The sequence below is a fragment of the Mus musculus genome, chromosome 3 (assembly GCF_000001635.26).
Source record: "Mus musculus strain C57BL/6J chromosome 3, GRCm38.p6 C57BL/6J".
Classification (NCBI taxonomy): Eukaryota; Metazoa; Chordata; class Mammalia; order Rodentia; family Muridae; genus Mus; species Mus musculus.
This window is the reverse complement of record NC_000069.6, coordinates 130356897-130371165: the sequence shown is the minus strand read 5'-3', so window position 1 is coordinate 130371165 and position 14269 is coordinate 130356897. Positions and strand designations below refer to the sequence as shown.

Here is a 14269-nt window from a genome sequence, read left to right as displayed (position 1 = left end):
ACTCACTCTAGTAGCTGTTAGCTTACAGGTTTCTCCCAGGGACCTAGTAATGGCGAATGTCATCACCCACTGCTGCTGTCAGGTGTCCCAGGTTTGGCTGTGTATATAAAAGGATTGTTCACCACTCCAGTTCTCTCTGTCCCCATATGTTCCCAGCTGGCCTTCTCTGTCCCCATCCTCTTCTCTGCCATCACGGCTCAGCTCCTATCTGCCTGTCTCCATGTCCACTCCTCTGCCTCGATCCCTTCTCCAGGTCCTCACCTCCCTTCCTTCCCCCGAATAAACTCCCTTTTACCAGATCTGTTGCATGGCATAATTTCTCAGGGGGACACCTTGGCGTGACCCTGCCAGGCACCCCTTTGCCACATTATTAGTTCATAAGAGTAGGACGTTTTTAGAATGTGCATCTTTCAAATGTCGGCACCTTCTGACTGAGCACATCCATTCGGCAAGAGGAGAGTCCTCTGGCCCCACCCATTGAGCTACCTTGCCAGTTTTAATTGGGACTCTTTCAACTCAAACATAGTCCAAGTCTTTGGGTTTTAGAATTAAAAAAAAAAGTGGAAATATTTTGATCTTTACAGCAGTCTAAAATTAGAACCATGGTGTAGGTTTCTGCTCCCCAGTGGGCAGTTTTCGTGCCAGACAGGAACATCTATTTGGTTTCACTGACGGCCATTTAGGACATGGGGAAAGCACGGCAGAATAGTTTCTTTACAGGAGAATGTATTCTTCATGCTCTAGGGCAAAGTTTTTGTTTTCTTTTCCAGGGAGTAGTTTGTGCACTATGTTTAGGCCACACATGAAAGTAATCTTGCCCCGTGAGACAGCCTTTGGCGGATGCTGATTGTCCTGAAGCCAAGATTATGGTAATGATTTAAGGAGGAAAAGAAGCAAAGGGGAATGGAAGAAAGAGGTGGAAGAAAGGGGATTAAGGAGGTGAAAACTTGCCCCAGTCAGCTCAACAGAGTCTTGGAAAACTGAGTGGAGCAGCCAATCTCAAAACCAAAGGCCCTGGGGTAGAGGACGAACCACCATTGCTTTATCTGGGTTCACAAAAGGATTGCCAAATCCAAGACCTGAGCTTCCAAGTCCACCTCCCACTCTTCTACTCAACACCCAGAAGCACTCGGGGCCTGTCCCTGCTGCTTTCGGGGGCTCCCCGAGGTCCGCTGTGGAGGACTTCAGTAGCTTGGATGCTGGCCAGCACAGCAAGCCCCATGCTGGATTTAAGAAAGTAATCCCCCCTATTATTGCTTTTTCACAGGTGGACACCTGCTCTGTCCTTTCCCCAAAGTCTGACGACGACGTATTAAAGACGCCTCCCAAACTCAATAGAACACTTGGATCAGAAAGAAAAGACAAACGCACCATCGAAGCGCCTGTAGTGAGTGAGCAGGATATTTAGTCTAAGGCAAGCAGCACTCACAACAGATTTATCATTCATGACAGGCAAACTAAAAGGCAGGAAGGGCAAGAAGAGGAGAAGAGAGAAAGCGGTGAAAACACACCCAAGGTCTTAAAAGTTGTCAAGTTGTCAAGAAGCAAGTTTACTTGTAACTGTGCTGAGGCGAATCAGACACATTCCTATGCGGTGATTGAAGAGTTAAAGAACAAACAAACTCAGCATGAGCTCAGTGAGGTCCAGGGTTGGCACCTATAGAGCTATATTCTAACCTACAGAGCTATATTCTAACCTATAGAGCTATATTCTAATCCTGTCTCTAGCAGCAAGGGGCGATTCCCTCTAAATGTGATTTATCTGAGTCTCCTCATGAGAGAGAGAGAGAGAGACAGGCCACTAGGTCTCTCTAATTGATCTTACACAAGCAAAGGATGCAAATGACTAATAAACCAAAAAAAAAAAAAAAAAAGGTTGTATTTTGACATAACTGGCTCCCAGTAGAGGAAACCATTAGGAAACCAAGTACAGTATACAGTGAGATTATATTTGAGAAACATGGGCTGTGGCTAACTGCCCAGGAAATAGCAATCCCTTCACTTGATACTTTAACTGTGCTAAGAATATATAAATATTAAAATTTCAATATTTTTTATTCGCCAGGAAAATGAGAGACATCCACAAAAACAAACCAAATAGAAAAGACTATTTAAAGCCAACAGTACTTAATTACTTTTAAATTTTGGTTGACCTATGTGCCAACTTTAGATTACTTCTTCAAGTCAGAGCATCTGGGACTTAATCACTGAAGGACGTCCCAGAAGTTGAGCATGCTAAAGTCCAAAGATGAATGTCAGAGCACACGTGTGGCAGAAGTGGCAAGGAAACTGGAAGGGAGGGAAGGGTAGGGGGCAGCAGACCCTTCGGTAGGGTCTCAGTAAGAACAGTCTGACCTCCATGACTCGAGACGTGACGCTACCTAGCTCTTCTAGGAAATAGACAGGATACCTGGGACCCAGTTGGCTTCTGAACACTTGAAAACACATTTCCACATATTCACCTAGTAAATGGGCCCTATACTATGTACCTTAAGTAGCTAACTAGTACAGGTCCCACACTTAAACAAAAGCAAGGTAACTATGTCATAGAAAATTTAGGAAATTAAAAGAAGTAGTTATGTATGAATGCTTCCTGTCCCTAACATAATTGCTGACATCAGCATATTTTCACTGCCACCTGTTTGATGCACTCGTTTCACGTGTGTGCCATTCTCATCTTCTAACTTCTCGCACCCTCAGCATCGTCCATGCTCTTCAGTTACTCACTTCTATCTGTAACTGTAACCATATATGGTTAAATGGTTTAATTTTTGTTGTTGTTGTTGTTTTGCTTTTTTGTTTTAGATAGGGTTTGTTCCAGAACTCGATCTGTAGACTAGGCTGGCCTCAAAAATCACAGAGATCCACCTCTCTCTCTCTCTCTCTCTCTCTCTCTCTCTCTCTCTCTCTCTCTCTCTCTCTGTGTGTGTGTGTGTGTGTGTGTGTGTGTGTGTGTGTGTCTCTTCTCCTGAGTGCTGGGATTAAAGGCATACACCACCACCACGCAGTGATATCTCTACTTAGAATAAATGATACAACCCTCATAGGTTTTGCTCTTGAATATCTTATTGACGCACATTTGACCATGGCTAACAACATAAAAACATCTCTGTACTTACAGAGGTTCCAAAACATGTGTGCTATCCAATCTTGCCGGTTGGAGTGCTAAGTCTTCTAGTCCTCACACACGTGTGTGCCAGCACGTAGCTATCTTTGAAACTTTAAGTTACCAGACGAAAGACGTTACCTCATTCTAACTGACAGCATCTTCTGCAAGCTGGTCTTAGCCTTTACAGCTCACTTCCTTGCTTGCCACCTCAGGAGGGTGAGTTCTGAGGTGATGAGTGGTCTGTCTGTCTGTCCTTTTAAGCTGGGACTGGAAGTTATTCTTATCACTACGGTTTTCTGTCCCGAGTGGAATATAGACCAGACAGATCTTAGAAATCCCAGAGGGTGGGGCATCATGTTTTTGTCCATTACAGGACTGCAATGGGTCTGACCATGCCTGTCCTGAGGTCTGTAACACAGACCTCGCATTCTCAGCTTGCAGAGCCTTCTGCGTGCTGCTTCCCCCCCCCCCCGCCCCTTCTTTCTAAAACCTTTGAAGACTCTGAAATGACAAACACCATGACCACTGCACATCCCCAACCTCACCAAGATGTCTTATTTCTCAATACTCGATGTTGCAATCAGCACGATAGCTGCCAAGCTATTCCTTGGCCAGATGTGCTCCATTGGTTGCATAACTCTATAGGGGGCCCACATAAAACCTCAGCCTGCTCAGCGCTACCCCCAACAAGCTGCCCTAAGGCAGCAACGCAGGGCGAGAGTTAAAGACTTATTCTCCATTTCCCCTGTGCTCCAGGCTGGGACCTGCAAACAGGCTTTATTAGCTGCAAGTTTTCTGGGAAGACAGACTGAGGGGCTGGGGGAGTAGAGGGAAAAGAGAGGAGGGGGGATAGAGGAGAAGAGAGAAGAGCAGAGAGGAGGGGAAAAAGGAAGAAGGAATGACTGGGCTTGCTGATTGCCAGATAGAGAGGGTTGAACACTGGACTGTAACAAAGTATCCTTCAGAACAAGGCAGCATTTTCTGTGTGTGTGTGTGGTCCATGGATGGTCCTTGTGCCTCTGCTCCTTCTAGCAGTAACTCATAGAGGTTAAGATGCTATCTCAACTTCCCTGCTTGCTTCCCGTGGAGGCTGGGAACACTCAATTCTTCAGTGCCTACTCACAGATTGTATCTTCAAGAGTCTATTACTTTGCTGTTCACTTTTGGATCTACTAATTTTTCAGTGTCATTCCCATGACATCAATAGCCACAACTGGAAATTGTAGCTAATAAATAGAAACAAAACCAAAATACATCCTTTTGCTGAGACACTAATTATTAAATCCATTAAAAAAAATAAGATGTCAATTGTATAAGGAAAGGCCAACAGTTAATAGTTGTGTGACTATTTGAACTAATTGAGAGATAAAACCATGTGGCTTTAGAAAATGAAATCCACTGTAACTTCCACCACAATATTATTTCCTTTGATTTGAACAAGGAATAAGCAAAACTACTTTTTAAAAAAATCCCCAATGCTACAGAATGTGAAGCATGCCATAGTCATGCCAAATAACACAAAATGCTAACCCAGGTTAGCCAGTGTATAAAATACAAAGCATTCCACAGCATTTGAATTCTTAGATGACTTATAGACAACTGGGTTTCTGATGTGACTTGATACAAGAACTGGAATTAACGTAATATCCAATCTAATTATGGAAATGTATTTGAACACCTCCATTGTAATAGTGCCTTTATTTAGGCATTCAGTGGGACCTTACCATTAAGAAAGTCACAGATGTATGTGAAAATAAGCTTTTTTTTTTAAAGCATTTATTTATGAAGTTACTGCATGGTCTTTGGTACATCTCAGGCCCTAAGAAAGCAGAAAGTTTTGTAGTAGGATTAAAGGGATCCATGGGATGTAAAAGCAACTCCTCATATGAGAAGAGTGTCTCCTCACACACTGTTATACAAAATTACTCTTTGAGGCAATCGGCAAAGACAGTAACATCTTATGAGCTTCTGCACATAGGTATCCATGACAAAGATACCCAGAATACAGGATCTATAATGCCATGAAGATGGATGATTGATAGTCTAAGTGACAGAGATGGACCTTCTACTATGACCTTCTAAGAAGTCATGGGATTGCTTAGATGTCACCAGCACCCCACACTATCAGGACAGGACTGCCACAGCACATCAGCTACACGTACTGCCTTCCCCTATCTATTGTGAAGGCCCCAACACCTAGCACAGAGAAGTATCACTGCGAGTCTCATGACTTTGTTCTTTACAATGCCATTTTTTCAAGTGATTCACTGACAACCTAGCTGAGTGATTAGAAAAAAAATACATACTACATTGTCTGTATATAATTAAAAATGGGCAACAAGTTAGACTCAGGTATACCTGCAAACAAACAACAGAAATAAAATGATCTCATACATTTAGGATTGTGGTAAAGGTGTGGCCAGAATGGTGTTTGAAAGAAAAAGTAAGATTGGCATTATGTAACCTAAACAGAATGATAAGATACACGAAAGAAAACAATGTCTTTGCTTCAGCTTCCAGCTGCTCCATTTCATAGAGTCCCAGAAAAGCAACAAACTTTTAGGTTGTACTTCACACCAAGATTTCCATTAACATTAATGAAATGTAACTCCAAAGGAAAAAAGCAGAGGGAAGAAACGGGCAATAAAAATGCATTAAGAACTTGAATGTATATTTCATTTTCTATGTATATTTTTTACCCTCTACATAATCCATTCAGACTAAGTCAGTGAAACAAAACTCTGCTTACATGTTCACGTGAAACCCAGACAACTGCCAAAACACTATGTTTTGACTGACAATGTAAAACTTAAATGTTTAAGCGTTCATAATAAACATATCTCTACTCTAAACATCTATCAGAATTGCCAAGGGTCACAGGGATTTGATTTTTCAGGTGTTTGAAACTATGTAAACAGTGTCTGTTTTGTTCTTTATAGTACAATTCTAACCATCCGTAAGAGACATAGAATGTGCTCTCTTACTCCGGTGTCCATTTTTATTAACCATTGTAAGCTATTGTTAAGATCAAGCTGTGTCCTGTCCTAAGTTCCTCCATATGGTGTAAACCAGTGACGTGTCACACTGTGCTTGCTCCCGAGAGACTCCATTCCACAACAGCACTGGCTCCACTTAGGACACGGAAGATGCTGCTGCATCGTGGGGGACATGTGGACACCATCAGGTGTCTTGCACCCCCACAAGGCACCGACTGTTAAACAAATAAACAAAGCATTGCTAAAAGTAGGAAGGGTGCCACCCTGAAAATTCATCACTGGTGAACTGAGGCTGTCCCAGCACTTGGATATAGTAAAACCATAACAGGAAATCTGAGTCTAAGAACTTAGACCCATTAGCGTAACAAAAGGGCATCATTCCTTTACCTGGATCCACTGAAGAGACAGGCATCTAATATTGCTATGGCAACAGGCCCACCCATTTGTCATCCAACCAAATTTGTAGGTCAAGATATAGGACTGGCTGACATGTCCAAATGTCCGACAGCATCAGCTCAGCTGGCTCTTACTACTGTCACTGGCTACTTAAATAGTCATCTATGTGTTCATTTGTTCACCTAGACCTGGTCCTGCCCTCGGCCTCTCCACTTGCTTTTGCTGAACTCTGGCCCTGCCTCCTGACTCTAGGGGCAGCAGCAGTGTCTCCAGAAGACCGCCATCTTACACTCATTGTTTTATTCCCACAAAGATTCTTGCATCACTCTCATTTCTCTTATCATCTACCTCTCTTTCCTCTTTGGATCATTTTGAACTCCATTGTTGCTTCTTTAACCCTTTGTTGCCATTTGGTTGCACACTGAGACACGACCACACATATATAGATACTTTTATTATGCAATGTGTAAAACATGATCTGTGCATTAATATTAGTAATTAAGACTGGCATAAAATACCCTGTATTTGCCTTGATGGAGCATCAAGGAAATACTACTTGGCAAATTTCTGCCAGCTAAATGACTGTACGTTGTGACTGTATTTGTTATTCAACAAATTCTAGCATTGTGGAAAGACTAATGAGTTCATCTATGCTTCTGACACAGCACACCTTGGCTATTTATTCATTAGTTAATTTAGCATTTATTGAGTGGCTATTATGTACCTAACCCTGGTTCTGCAAAGCCACAAGAGTGACAAAAAATACTGTTTTATATCATTCCATTAAGAATGTCAGTTATGTTAATAAGCAAAGAATAACATCCTGCAGTGATTGCTAGATCTAGAGCAGGTAGGTCATTAAATAAATTACTTATGTTTACCAAACAATAAATGCTCATGAGCTAAGTGAAAATGAAATACAAAGCATTAACACATTAACATCTTATAAAGGGAAACATTAAAAAAAAAAAAACCACCACAGTTAAACTGGCAGCAGCAGCCTGCAAATCTCAGCATGCAGAATGCAGAGACGGGCAGGCAGAGAACTCTGACTTCAAGGCTGGCCAGGTCGACCAACTGAGATCGTGTTTCACAAGAAAACTAAACTTTAGAAGAAACAAGTACAAAAGGATGAGATGCTGGTCAGTGTGTAAACAGAGAGAGAGACAGAGAGGCAGAGACAGAGAGACAGACAGAGACAGAAAGACAGACAGAGACACGGGGACACAGAAACACACAGAGAGAATGCCAAGCAATTGCTCCAGTGAGCCTGGGATAAACTACCAGCCTGTGGAGATTCCTTTCCTGGCCTGTATTTCTATAATGCTAAGAAAAGCAAGACATCTCCTATCCAGGAATGAGACACCCCTCCCTATCCTTATTTTGAAACAAAAGAAACAAGATTACCATCAATACCTCAGCTAATACTGACTACTGTGTTGACCAGTGACTGTGCCCTGAAGCAGCCTGGGAGTTTTAAATAGCGGTAGGTCTGTGTTAGACCCCCAGATGCACACCAGCCTCCACTGCTTCCCAGCCAGAACAATGGGCAGCCTTGATACAGTGTCAACGGTAACTGTATGAAGGGCAAGAATGTAACCACTTTACAACGGAAATGGACAAAAAGGCAAAAACTCCCTCAAGCATTTTCAAACTAGGTCACAATCTGTGCTGTTGAAAGCTGAGCTAAGAGCAAGTGCTGAGGGATGACCGAGAAGAAAAAGCAAAGCAAAGCCTGCAACATGATAGGATGTTCACAAACCTACTGGGGCAGTCTCCCCCATCCACCGCACTATAGGTGACAAAAATGGTGCGCATTGAGAGGAGCTGAATAGATGTATACCCAACTGTTCGGTCATCACCTGTGAGGACCAATTCTGGAGAATGGGGGTGGTCTGCTCACAGCAGTGTGGGTGGTTTCTTCTCTTCCTGGCTGATGGAGAGATGTCCACCATTTCCAGGGTCTACCCACACTACATCTTGGTTAATCCACCTCTTAAATTTTCTGCAACTTTTATGTCATCTGTCAACTTTCTCACAATTTTCCTAAAACATCTTGGAAAGGGGGACCCCCTACAATGTGATAGAATCCCTCACAATTCATTTCAGACACTGTTGGGGGTGGGGAGTGGGTCCTTAGTTTTGCTTTGTTTTTCAAAGAAGAATGAGAGATTGGAACTAATTAAATGTAGCGTCTAGTAAATATGCTTCTCTTTCCTGTCACCACTGTGCAGTTTTATCAGCCTGGCTCATTTGGGGGAATGTTAACATAATACCATATAATTTTGAAAGTTATCTTTATTTATGTTTTATCATATATGCTCAAGTCTGAATTTTCTTTAACTAAATGAAATTAAAGACAAAAAATGTATTCTATCATAATAGTCATGGAAAGTGCCCTGAAAATTCTGTTTTAAAAACCTAATAGAGCATGTTTTTTTTTAAAAAATACTTAACATAAAGCTACATTTTGCTGCTTCCTGGTATCAGATTAAAAATAAGCCATCAACTCGTGTATAATAAATGAAGAGTACTGCTGAGTCATCAAAAGTGTAAATTATTGTTATTTGGAATAACATGGGTAGAAATAGAGGATTTATGCTCAAAGAATTAATGCAGACACAGAAATAAGTCTCATTCATCTGTGTATTCCAAAAAGGTTGAACTTTATAAAGCAGACAGTTACTGTACATGGGAGAATGAGAAAGAAAAGGTAGGGAGAGGTTGGCTATTGTTTTATAAAAGTGAGATGTTCTCAGGCTCCATCCATGGAAGGTTGATGGGAGATAAGAGGAATATACCCTTATGCAGAAGGGTAATATTCTCTTACTTCAGTTCTCAGAAGCCCTGAAAGAAAAGGGGAGTTCAAATGTTTTCACCATGATGATCAATGTCCAAGGAAAATGATTAGCAAGCCTGATTTGAACACTGCTTAATATCATCTTGTCTATCAATGATGTGTCATACCAACACATCACATGGTACCCAGTAAACATGCACACTCTGTGTTGGTTTCAAAGCTAAGTAAGGCAGGGCCAAAGACTCATGTTCAGACCCCCACACCCATGAAAGCCAGCTGTGGTAGAAAGCATCAGTCATCCTAGTTTGGAGACAAGATGATTGCTCGGATCGGTGGCTAGCCAGTCTAGCTGATCTGTGAGCAGTTGGTGTAGAGAAAAACGATGTGCCTCAAAGCTTAAGGCACAGAGGAAGATTCTAGTAGATTCTGGACAAAAGTCATCATGTGCTCTAAGTCCACTAAAACAGTTCAGCTTCAGTGGAACTTTTAAAGGTGTTGGGGAGGGGGGAGTTATCTCTATATAAAATAGCAAAGTCCAAAAAGGGAAACCTCAGAGAATTGGAAGGCAGCAGTCACAGTGTGGGCTAAGTTGCAACGGCAGAATTAGGGGCGGAGGGGTTACAGCAAGACTGCATGCAGATCTGCATGGCAGGCAATTTACAGCAAGACTGCATGTAGATCTGCATGGCAGGCAATGCCTCTTCTCTGCTGTCCTGGAAATCCCAAGAGACTCACCAGCTCTGTACCTGAGCTACCACAGCCACTGTTCTGCAGACTAGAGCTAGGCTGGGCCCAGAGCACCCGAGGGAACTTATGCTTCCTCCACGGTGCCCAAGTGCTAAGAGGAAGGAGAAGAGGGTGCGTGCTCTCACTGGCTCGCTGACCAAGTCTTGTGGTGTAGAAGAATCTGAGCCTTTCAGCCGAGATGCCTGGAAACAACAGACTGATGACGGTGGCTACAGTGCCTTCTCAGGGGAACAAGGGGAGGCCGGTGTTGGACAGGATAGCTCATCCTGAAATACAGTTTTACAGTAACCCTGAGACTCAGACTGAACTAGAGCAGAGCCTTGCAATCTTTTAGGTGGATTTTCTTCTACTCAAGTGTTTTCATTAGTTCTTGGTGTCCAGACAGCACGTCCCGGGAGGATGGCTGAATGCTGCCATTGTTCTGTTGAAGAACACGTTCCCCCATTCAATATCAGCCACTCTGGCCACACAGGATAGTGCTAAACAACTGAAGGCTTTCCTTAAGCTTACTTGGTTGATCTTCTTGAACTGATGCACACATTCGCTCACTCATTTAACAACATAAAAGTTCACTTTCTGAGAGTGTAATATCCTGGCACCCGGGGCAGGAAGGTAGAGGTTAACGTTGTATCCTTACCCATGGGACCCCAGGATGCAGACAGAAATACATAAACACCTATGTCAGAGGATACAACCAGTTCAAGCGCAGGGAGCCAAAAAGTACCTGTGTCTACTGTTAAACCCTGGCTTACGGGAGCAGTCGCTAGGTAAATGCTGGGTCTTTTCAGTGGGGAGAAACAAAAGAACAATGGATTACTCTTTGCTTAGAGCTGAGTTTTCCAGGGTTTTGAAAGCGATGTGCTAATTTTTGTATCACACATTTCCAGCGTACCTGAAAATCTTAAAGGAGTTGAAGTGAGTTTAAGCAAATGATGTTTTCATAGTTTTGTCCCATCTCTTGAGATAATTAGAAACTACAGAAGCAATACAGGAACAGGAATCACTGATGGGGAATTCAAACTGAGACTACAAACATGACAGATGTGGGCAGTGAGTCACTATTTCTCCTACGAGTCAGTACTGACTGTTTAATAATACCCAATGGGTGATTAATTACAGGAAGTGGCACCATGACAGCCTCTGTACATTGTCTTCACAAAACCACTCTCGTCAATTGTCAGCATCAACACTACATCCACAACTCACACATATGTGGCCGATCCCATAGGCCAAGCAGTATGCGTGTGTGAGTGTTAGTGATGGGTAGTGCTGGCATTTCATTTACAGATGAGAATGGCGAAATTACAAAAACTAAATACCTTATTTCTTAACTTTTATTTTATTTTGTGTATGGGTGTTATCCCTGCATATACATGATGCTGTATGGGTGTTATCCCTGCATATACATGATGCTGTATGGTGTTATGCCTGCATATACATGATGCTGTATGGTGTTATGCCTGCATATACATGCATGCTAGGTTGGTCAGAGAGGCCAGAAGAGGACAGCAGATCCCCTGGAACGAGGGTTACAGAAGGTTGTGAGTTGGAATGTGAGTCCTGGAGCTCAGAGGGTAAACTGCTTGCTATTTGAGCAAAGGATTTATGTTCAAATCAACATCCACATACAAAGTCAGGGTAGCAATCAGCTCCTATAATACCAACACAACGAGCCAAGTATTCTAGAGGATCCATGGTCATCCCATCTGGTGATCTGTGAGCTCCCGGGTCAGCAAGAAACCTTGTCTCAAAAAATAAGGTGGCGGGGGATAAAGGCACCAGACCTTGACCTCTGGCCTTTACATATGCAAGTGTGTGTGTGTGTGTGTGTGTGTGTGTGTGTGTGTGTACTTCCAAGTGCACATGCACACACATACACTAAGCAAGTAAATCAGTAAATACATGAATCCATCTCCTGAACAGAGTTAATTAACCCCAACTTAAACGTCTTTAAGCTTGTAAGCCAGAGCAGGTGCTCAAGACGCCCCATGCCCATGAGAGCCAACGCCAACCAGTGGTTTTAAATAGTCTTCTATTTTTTTCTCACTCAAATAAACCAAGCCTATAAGACTTTTTAAATAGGATGTTCCTTAAACTTAGCTTTCGGACAATGGTCAACTGTGATGTCTCTATAACTATGAAGATGGTGAACATGGGGTTCCCGGGAGATTTTGAGGGGAGGGGTCATCTATGTTTTATGTTCTTTTTGTAGCTCACACTCAGGTAGCTTTGTGTTTAGTCCTGTTCTTTTACAATTATGTCCAGATTTTAACATCCAAAAGCATGTGACAGCTGTGATGTATCCCCTCGTTTGAATCCTCAGTGAAATTGTGCCATCTTCTCTCCCACTTGGAACTGTGGCAACCAGTTTCCTCAATCTTGAGTTTGGGTTATGCCAAGCATTGCATATGGAACATGGGTCATCTCACGTGCTTCTCATAAGCTCGCTGAGCTAAGTGACATGGTGTTCTGGCAGAGCAGGCTGATGAAGCTTCAGCAACGTCCCCAAGGTCACACTGTTGGTGAGGAGCATGGCGGGGAGGAGTCAGAAGCACTTCCTGCACGGTTAACACTGAGCCCAAGATGCCACCTTCATTGACCAGGTGACTGCTCGACCACACATGCATGAATAAAGTAGCAAATGCTTTGCACTTGACAAGAGAAAAACACATATGGTCTTCTTACCTACTCTATAAAATACCTTAACAGCCTTTAATGGCGTACAAGTCTCAAGAGGTTTTCACTTTATATTGACAAAGAGTTCTGAATTACCTACTCAAAAACAAACAAACAAACAAACAAGTATCCAAACTATATCCAAAAGCAAGAGAGAAACTTTTTAGATTTGAAAGGTATAGAAGAAATAAGTTGCATTTACTTTTACCTCTCAGAATTATAATAGCAGCTAATAAACATTGGTAATACAGAAAGACAGACTCCGCTGCTATTTTCAGAGAATGTTTTGAACACGATGTTTTACTTCCTAAAAGCAAATCTCTCGTGGAATATTACTGAATTGGCAATATGACACAACAAAGAAGGATAGCTATGAAAACACGACATTTCTAAAAAACAAAGCATTCCAAAGCAAGCACGCCGCCTTCGAAATTCTGAGACTGTGATGAAAGTTTCATACTACTCACAAACAAAGACGCAGTCTTCTCTCCCAGGGCCTTGTGAGAAACAAACCGAAGTGTTCTGCCTATGATGTCCAGTCTACAAATTCCTAACGTTAGCCCCACAACACTCATCTGTGCTAGTTACTGAGACACATTAGCCTGTTTAGTTGCTGCACCTAAATGAAAAAAAAAAAAAAGTGGGATTTTGCAAAGTTTAAAACACCTCCATGGTGAAGAGCGAGTTCTACGGAAAGCAGGATAGTTCTTAGTACTGGGCACATTTGTATTGCTTCTTCTTACTTATACTTGGGTGTAACCAAGGTAACAGAAAACTAGTTGTTGTGACACTAAAATACTTCTCTGCACATAAGATGGCAGAGCTAGTCGGCTTTGAAAGATTCTTCACCGAAGATAGAAAGTAGGGAAACAAAAGGGAGTAGTGCCTTCTTCCATGCTTTTCATATGGTTCGTCTTCCACAGTTTTCCTCTAATATATATATTAGAAATATATATAGAAATATATATTTTCATGCAATAGAAAACCAATTCAAAGAAAAAAGACAGTACATGCTTTGTAAGAGATTTTTAATCCACCATATTTCTAGCCTCCTCTTATGTGAGAGAAACTCTCCTGAGCTTCCTCTTCCAGCCCCATCGCCAAGGAGAGCTTAGAGCTCCCCAAATTCATGTTCTCTCCAGTCACACGTAGTTTTGCTAACAGCATAGTCTCCTCCATGGGACTGGAAGCTTCCTGAGAGCAAGGGACACAATGTTTTCTTTGATGCCTCACACTGAATTAAAAAAAAAAAAAATTAACCAGTGTGTGTTGCAAGAAAAAAAAATTTATCCAAAGACAAATACAAATTTCGGGTATGCTTTTCATTCATGCAATGGCGTTACCTATGTTCTCAGAAAGTTGTGATTTGAAAACTCAAATGCTTATGAGGGTGACAAGCTAGCTTTCAAGAAGGCAGAGTCTGAAACACAAAGAGCTACACAAAAGCGGGATGAGCGCCCGTGCCCCAGATGGTCCAAACATGTTTATTTTCCCATCACACATTCAATCTCCTCGACACTACAGGGGAGCCCGTGCCATTTTTAC

At 42.2% G+C, this 14269-nt stretch overlaps 1 protein-coding gene across 33 annotated transcripts in view; it reads right to left on the bottom strand.

The window, feature by feature from the left end:
* Col25a1 (collagen, type XXV, alpha 1) overlaps window positions 1–14269 on the bottom strand; it is a 419527-nt gene that overhangs the window by 228719 nt on the left and 176539 nt on the right. The gene's annotated exons all lie outside the window — the stretch shown is intronic.